Source organism: Hyperolius riggenbachi, chromosome 6 (assembly GCF_040937935.1).
Source record: "Hyperolius riggenbachi isolate aHypRig1 chromosome 6, aHypRig1.pri, whole genome shotgun sequence".
Taxonomy (NCBI): domain Eukaryota; kingdom Metazoa; phylum Chordata; class Amphibia; order Anura; family Hyperoliidae; genus Hyperolius; species Hyperolius riggenbachi.
The window spans coordinates 359833618-359840768 of record NC_090651.1 but is presented as its reverse complement, the minus strand read 5'-3'; positions in this window follow the sequence as shown (position 1 = coordinate 359840768).

The window sequence follows — 7151 nt, the reverse complement described above, 5'->3', positions numbered from 1 at the left end:
AAGCATTTGATGCACAAACAGTCAAATATCAGCAGTCAGTAGTATATACATTTCCCAGAGCAGGCAGTGATGGTGCACTAGGCTGAACCCTGTACCAAAATGGCACTAGTACCCAGCAGCACAGTACTCGGCAGCGGCAGTGCCAACAAAAGGTTTCCAAGACCATGTGGCAGGGCCCCAGATAAACAGAGGTCTCACCTGGTGGAAGATGGAGCGTGGGACCTGAGTCCTGGTGTGATGGAAAAACTGGATCAGGTCAGATGTGAGGTGATGCTCTGTAGCCTCTGAGCGGTGCTGTGGTTTTGGGATGTAGCAGGCTGCGGGAAGCAGAGGGCCGTTAGTATGGCCGGATGTGTCGGCTGAGGTGCAGGTCCAGGACCGGGGCACTGTGCTCGAGACTGGGGAGGTGCCGTCTGGCTGCAGAGGAGCTTCTGTGGTACAGTGGACTGAGAGGCTGACTGGCAGCAGGGGCTGCGCTCTGCGAGGTGGGATCCGACAGGGGCAGCCGCGGTTCGGGTCTGGGAGCAGGGCCCTGCTGGTGGGAGCCGGTCCGCTGAAGGTCAGCGTGGGCTGGTGCGGGCATGCGGACGCCGATGATGCGCATCGGCTGGTCCGGCTTGAGTTACCTCACGTAGGTCCTGAGGGAATCCTCGGAGCTTGCAGTGGACCCAATCCAGGGCTGAGGCACACGTGCTTGTACGCTCCACGTGGGTGGCCGACACAGGAGCCTTCCTCTGTTCCGAGCCGGCTTCGCTCTGCACGCTAGGCTGGGCAGAAAGAACCCTAATCTAAACCCTAATCTAAACAGAACTAAACTAAACTAAAAAACTAAAAACACAGATAAAAAAAAAACTAAAGAAAAAGCACTAGGAAAGGGAGGAAAACAGAATTGCATCAGAGCCCTGTGTACCGAGGCAGCCTAGTCAGCGCCATCTTGCAAACAAAAAAACAAACAAAACAAAAAACAAAAAAAAAAAACTGGTTTGACCTATCGTCAACCTCCCTAAACACTGCTGGAAACAATGAGGTGACCATGCTGTTAACTGCCCCGTGGCCCAATCTATCTGTGGTGAATGGATTTGTAACCACGGCATGCCTAGGATGATTGTGGAGGTGGACATATGTAATACAATGAACTGCAGTCTCTCTCTGTGCAGCACCCCTATAGTGACTCCCACTTCTGATGTCTGTGATAACGGGTGATTCCTCTGCAGAGGGGAATCATCCACTGCTGTAACCTGGACGGGTGGTTTTACCGGGGTGAGTGGAATACCCAACCTTTTAGCAAACTCAAAGTCCATAAAATTAGCTGCAGCGCCAGAATCAACAAAGGCTTCCGTGAGCTCGGTCTTATCTTCCCATGTAATCGTACACGGGAGGAGCAACCGTTTATCCTCTACAGACCGACCAATCTGTATTGACTCGGGAGAAGGTGGGGTCACTGGGGTTGTGGCGCAAGACACCATTCTGACACGGTGACTACCCCTGGTTTGTCTTTGATAGCGCAACCTGCGGTGGATTTGAATGGCCGCTGAGATGGCCTCATCGACTGTTCTGGGCTCGAGTTGGCTTAACATTAGGTCAGAGACCTCATCCGACAACCCAGACAGGAAATAATCTAAGAGGGCATAGGTGTCAAACCTGGCATTAACTGACCACCTACGAAATTCGGCCGCGTAATCTTCGACTGAACCCCTGCCTTGCCGTAAAAGCTTAAGCTTCCGCTCAGAGGTCGCAGCAAGGTCAGGGTCGTCGTAAATTACCGCCATGGCCTTAAAGAATTCCCCTACCGAGGTCAGAGCTGTATCTGTGGGGGGCAGGTTGTACGCCCAGGACTGAGAGTCACCAGTTAACAAAGTTTTAATAAAGATGACCCGTTGGGTCTCCGTCCCCGAGGATCGGGGTCTCAACTCGAAATATGATAACACTCTACTCTTAAAATTCCGGAAGTCAGACTTGTGGCCGGAAAATTTATCAGGTACGGGCATACGTATATCATTAGTCGGAGGGGATCGCACCGAATCAACTGACGTTTGAAGAGTTCGCACAGAGCCTGATAGGCCATCAATTAAGGCTTTGTGCTGGCCCAGTGCTTGATGGATGCTATCCACCGAAGTGGCAAGCACAGTCAGAGGGTCAGTGCGTGCGTCCATCTGTTTTTTGGTCTGGCGTTCTGTAACGATCGGTGACCCCCAGAACATATCATCCCAGGTAGTAAGGGATCTGTATACCAAGTTTCGTTCAAATCGGTCAAGCCGTTTTTGAGTGATCGCGGCACGCACGCACGCACGCACGCACGCACGCACGCACGCACGCACACACACACACACACACACACACACACTTTTCTATATATAGATTATTATGAAAGGATACAGGGATCAGATTTTTAATTTGGACAAACCGGAATCAGTGGGTTTCATTATAGAATTCATTTTAGTTGTTAATTTTTCTATAGGAAATTATTTATTTTTAAATCACTTTCTACTTTGTATTGTATTTAACCTGGTTTATTAAGTGATCATGATCAAAAATGACTTATTTTTATTTTGTTCAATATGGTGATATCATAGCAACTTCGCTTTTATGATTTGTTCAGGTTTATAGTAATACTAGCCGACCCGCGGCGTAGCATACGCCGCATAAGAGGGTAGAGGGCAGGAAGGGGGTATTGGGCACAGCGGCGGGGAGGGAGGTTGGACCCCCCCTCAACTGCGTCCCCCATGTGCACTCCCCCCCTCACCTGGGTCCCCCATGTGCGCTCCCCCTCCTGCTTAAGCACAGTAGCAGCCACCACTATTAGTAAGAGGCAGCGGGCGGGGATGACTCACCTCTTCCGTGTTCCATCGTGCGTTCCACTGTCGTCACTTCCTGCAATGTCACACACTGTATTGGTGTAATTTGCCTTTTTGAAACAGAAGGAAATCTGCAATAATTCAGCTATAAGTGAACATTTGTGGTTACCCACAATGCACTGCTATTAAATATGCAAATTATCCCCCTTGGTAGGCCAAGCAAGCATTCAGAGCCGCTGGTGTATAGCAAGCATATAGCTTTAAATTTTACACATATCAAACCCACATGTGACAGCCTGTTTCAGACTTTTGGTCCTCATCTGTACATGGCAAGGATTGATATGGCTGTATGAGATAGGGCTTGGACCAGTACAACAGAGTAACCAAGCAGCTCAGGGTGACCCAAACCACTCGGAATGTATAGTGGGGTAAAAAGGACCAAAAAGACCTTCTACTAAAAAATAGTGTTGTCCGGATCATGAACGATTCAGATCTTTGATCCAAATCTCTTTTGTGAGTCGAATCATCCGAATCATCAAAATGAGTGATTCGGATCGCAAAGGGGGCGTGACCAGGAGCGGCACGCCCCCCTCTCAGCGGGCAGCGGGGTCCTGGAAGCAGAGCAGAGATGGATCGCTCTGTTGGAGGGGAGCGAGCCTTGCAGGGACAGGTAGATAAGAGAGAGGCAGGGGCGTAGCAATAGGGGTTGCAGAGGTAGCGACCGCATCGGGACCCTTGGGCCAGAGGGGCCCCATGGGGCCCTTCCTAAACCAAAGTATAAGCTGTTTATTGGTCCTGTGTTGGTAATGATCACTTCTATAGATGCTTTGAATGGTAGTAATCATTAACAAGCTGTTCCCCATCCCCTTCTGGCACCTCTGACACTGTAGATGACCTTGGCAGGTTTTGTTGTGCCGTATCAATTGCTACGTATAGAGTTCTTGGGGGGCCCCAATGTAAAACTTGCACCGGGGCCCCGAGATTCATAGCTACGCCACTGGAGAGAGGGGACATGGGTGCCACTGCCAGGTATGTGTAGAGCACACATACTGGCTACAATGTGCTGCTTATTTTATGCTGTCTGTTCCGTAGTTGTGCACAGTGAACAAATTGGAAACTTTTGGCTCAGAAGCACGGCTCAGTAACTTTGTAGACAGCGTGCTTGGCTAGAAGGGGCAGGCACTGTGATTGCAGGGCAATATGATCCTCCTGCACTGCTCTAAACAGCTGCACTTCACTTCTGGGAATGCTTTGGGGATTTCTTTCTTTCACTGTGCGACGTTTGCATTCAAAGTATACAGATGAACATATAGTTGAAATATATGTAAAGCATATGATTGCAGCATGTGGGTATTGTGTGCAAACAAACATTTCTGCTCTCTGCTCGTCCCTCCTCCCTTCTCTGTCCACTCCCTGCCCGTATCTGTCCACCATCTCCCTTTCTCTGTCCAAGGTAGGGAAAGTCCTGTCCTGCTAGTCATTTCACCCCCGAATGCTTCCCTAGTAAAATGATCCGATATTCGGATCAAAGATCCAAATCTTTTCAATGATCCGATTCGAATCATCCGAATCATTGAAAAGATCCGAACTTCCCATCTCTACAAAAAAAAAAATCAAAGCTTGGTGTAATTTGCCTTCCTAAAACAGAAGGAAATGTGCAATAATTCTGCTATAAGTGAACATTTGTGATTTTCCACAATGCACTGCTACTAAATATGCAAATTATTCCTTTTCACCCTTTGTAAGTCAAGCAAGCCTATAGCTTTAAATTTTACACAGTCATATCAAACCCACATATGACAGCCTGTTTCAGACGTTTGGTCCTCATCTGTACACAGCAGGGATTGATAAGGCTGTATGAGATAGGGCTTTGACCAGTACAACAGAGTAACCAAGCAGCTCAGGGTGACCCAAACCACTAAGAATGTATAGGAGGATAAAAGAGACCAAAAAGCCCTCCTACTAAAAAAAAGCAAAGCTTGGTGTAATTTTCCTTCTTAAAACAGAAGCAAATCTGCAATAATTCAGCTATAAGTGAACATTTGTGGTAACCCACAATGCACTGCTACTGAATATGCAAATTATCCCTCTTTGCCCTTCATTTGATATGACACTACTTCTTCTTCTTGCTTGGACTAGCCCCTTCTTCTTGCTTGGACCGGCCCTGGGGGCGGGGCGCTACTTCTTCTTCTTGCTTGGACCAGCCCCTTCTTCTTGCTTGGACCGGCCCTGGGGGCGGGGCGCTACTTCTTCTTCTTGCTCGAAGGTTGAGGCACTTACTCTATTATATATATAGATGAAGAGCTTTTATACATGTAATTTATCAATTGACCAGAAGGTGGCAGTGAATGTCAAGGGCTTATATGGAGCAACCCACTCCTAAAGAGGAACTCCAGTGAAAATAATGTAAAAAAAAAGTGCTTCATTTTTTACCATAATTATGTACAAATAATTTAGTCAGTGTTTGCTCATTGTAAAATCTGTCCTCTACCCGATTTACATTCTGACATTTATTACATGGTGACATTTTTACTGTGGGCAGGTTATGTAGCTGCTCCTAGCTGTTTTGGCTGTTACAGACAGCTGTAAGCAGCTATTTCCTGTCTGTGAACATTGTTACATTGTGGCAGTTTGCCCAGAGTACCGCGGTACTCAGAGCTTCTTGTGGGAGGGATTTCAGCACAAAATCAGTCATACAGCGCCCCCTGATGGTCTGTTTGTGAAAATCATTATATTTCTCATGTAAAAGGGGGTATCAGCTACTGATTGGGATAAAGTTCAATTCTAGGTTGGAGTTTCTCTTTAAAGCAAACCTGAACTTAGAACTTCCCCTCTGCTCTAAAAGATAAGCTACAGCATAATAACATTTAAAGAAAAACATTTCTTTGTTACAGCTGAAACAAATCCTGCAAAAAGTCTACTTCCTGCTTTCATGGAAGCAGACATTATTAACATCCTGTGTTTACCCATTAGCTATGACAGCCAGCTTATATAGCTGAGGGATCAAATTACAACTTGTGATTAGTCACAGATTAGTGGGAATTAGACAGCAGAATGGGATGCACTCCATTTAGCTTGGATACCCCCTCCTTCCAGCTTGGAATCAGGAAGTATCAGAGCCAAATGGAACGCACCCGGTCCTGCTGTCCAGTGCTGAAATAATGCTGAATGTGGCTGTTTGGGTACAGAACCATGTGGTCCTGAATTCAAATAACAACAACACTAGTTGTTAATTCATACATTGAGGGTCTGATACCTGGAAGGAATATTAGGGTTTTTTTTGTACTTTAAGAACTCTGCAAAAAAACAAAAGCAATCATCTAGTTTTCAGTTACATTTATAGAATTTTACTTCTCATTAAAGGATACCTGAAGTGACATGATGAGATAGACATGGGTATATACAGTGCCAAGCACACAAATAACTATGCTGTGTTCCTTTTTTTCTTACTCTGCCTCAAAGTGTTAAATATCAGGTATGTAAGTGGCTGACTCAGTCCTGACTCAGACAGGAAGTGACTACAGTGTGACCCTCACTGATAAGAAATTCCAACTATAAAACTCTTTCCTAGCAGAACCTGGCTTCTGAGAGCAGGAAAGAGACAAAAAGGGCCAATAGTTCATAGATTTTAGCTCTGGCATACTTCAATGAATGTGTCATTGAGCAAAAGCAGTAAAACAGTTAAAACTTAAAAAGTAGATTTAAACATAAAATAAAACTGTGGAATATGAGAAAAAGTCATTTTTAGGAGAAGGAAGATAGAAAAATTGTTTATTTCATTCGTTTATTTTCGCCTCGGGTGTCCTTTAATTGCTTTAGTATTTTTTGGCATGTACAGGCATACAAATATTACTATTATTTATTGTTTTTATAAAGTGCCGACATTTTACACAGCGCTGAACAATAAATAGGAATACATACAATGTAAACAAGGTGTGACAGAGAGGTAGTAAAGAGTTATACAACATAGCACAAGCCAGGTTATCCCTGCAAACTGTATAAGATGCATGATCATGTGATTTTACAGAGACCCAGCAATGCAAGTCGGAGTTAGTCCATGAGAAGGGTGACATAGCTGGGGTTGCTAGATGAAGAAGGACACACTAAGGAAGAGAAGATTCTGCCAAATACTTTCTAAAGGTTGGGGGAGGGAGACATACAGGTAAGGTTAGGGCTATGGAAAAGATGCTCGGCTGAGAGAGTTAAATTGAGGTAAATACTTATCAAATAACCGATCAAACAGGTTTGCTCCGGCCTAGTGAGGGCTTGTATCTTGCATAACACTGAAACACCCTAGGTGGATAATTCTTGGAGACTTTAACGCACGGGTCGATACACACTCTTCCCAATTTGGAA